General features: G+C 35.1%; 1 protein-coding gene across 1 annotated transcript in view; it reads left to right on the forward strand.

Moving 5' to 3' along the window:
• Positions 1 to 1,235, forward strand: part of LOC107561235 (protein FAM180A) — a 6,936-nt gene that overhangs the window by 5,109 nt on the left and 592 nt on the right. The window lies entirely within an intron of this gene.

The following is a 1,235-nucleotide window of genomic DNA, read 5'->3' on the forward strand; positions in this document are numbered from 1 at the left end:
TTTTCAGCATCTCTGGTTGAATGAAGGAAGCGATCAATAGCTCAGCTAATACTAGCTCTTCATACACTTGAGTTTATTCGGTTATTGAGTTGTGCTGAGTTCTGCAATCTCCTGCGCTGTCAGATCCATCAGCTGAGAGATGCACGAGATCTCCGTTTAGATTCAATACAAAAAAACAAAAAAGACATATTAATATTCCAGCAGTGTGGCGCTGAACGAGTCTGCATGATATCAGACACAAACTAAAGCCTGTCGATCGGCCTCATCACTCGCTAAACACAGATTGAACGAGACATCAGACTGAACTCTCATCAGAGATCAGATATGAGGCTCTGCAGAATCCTTCATAACAGCTGCTTTATTGAGCTCTCAGTCTGCTGAACGTCACTGAATCAATCTGAGCCAATCAAGAGTTCATTTGTATTCTGGTGCTTCTTTTAAAAGATGCTAAATATTCAGTAATATGATCAGTTTAACTGCACTGACACTATTAGATGAGAACAAAACTAAATTGAGCTGGATAATGCCCAGCGAACAGGGATTGTTCTCAGAACTTTGGTTAATGTTCTGGCAAGTTTCCCTCAAAGTTATGAAGAAACGTTCTTCCTGTGGCATTAATTGAATGGTCGTCCAAAATATCTGGTTTTTAATGTTCTCAAAACATCAAAACAAAAACATTATTCATACATCATTCATGGAACATCTTTTCTGAAATGTTCAAAAGTTGCTACTTGATTCAGAACGTTCAGTGAACTTTCAATAGTAACATTCTCATAATGTTCCGAGAACATTCAGTAATATTCATGTAAATGTTAGCAAAACTTTATTTTTGGTTCGCTGGATTGCAATCGCATTCTGTAGAGCTGCTTTATAGCGAAATCAAATTGATTTCATAATAGACTAAGTTATTAAACTGAACTGAATCAACATTGAAATGTATAATGATGCTATTTTCTTTGAGATGCTGTAATTGAATTGCAACGTTAATAGGCTACTGTTATTTTCCCAGGTAACAAAATTTGTTGTAAGAACGTTTTGCTGATGTTCCCATTTAGCTATAAAAACATTCTTTTTTAAAGATCTCTGAACATTTTTTTGGTTGTGTGAATGTTAAGGAAACATTCCATTTGATCGTTTTGCTTTTGAATGTTCTCTGAATGTTCTGAAACAAGTAGAAACTTTTAAAAAATGTTAGATGTTAAATGGCCAACTGAAACGTTTCAGGAAAAAAAAAA

Source organism: Sinocyclocheilus grahami, unplaced genomic scaffold, assembly GCF_001515645.1.
Source record: "Sinocyclocheilus grahami isolate Dianchi unplaced genomic scaffold, SAMN03320097.WGS_v1.1 scaffold761.1, whole genome shotgun sequence".
In the NCBI taxonomy this organism is placed as follows: Eukaryota; Metazoa; Chordata; class Actinopteri; order Cypriniformes; family Cyprinidae; genus Sinocyclocheilus; species Sinocyclocheilus grahami.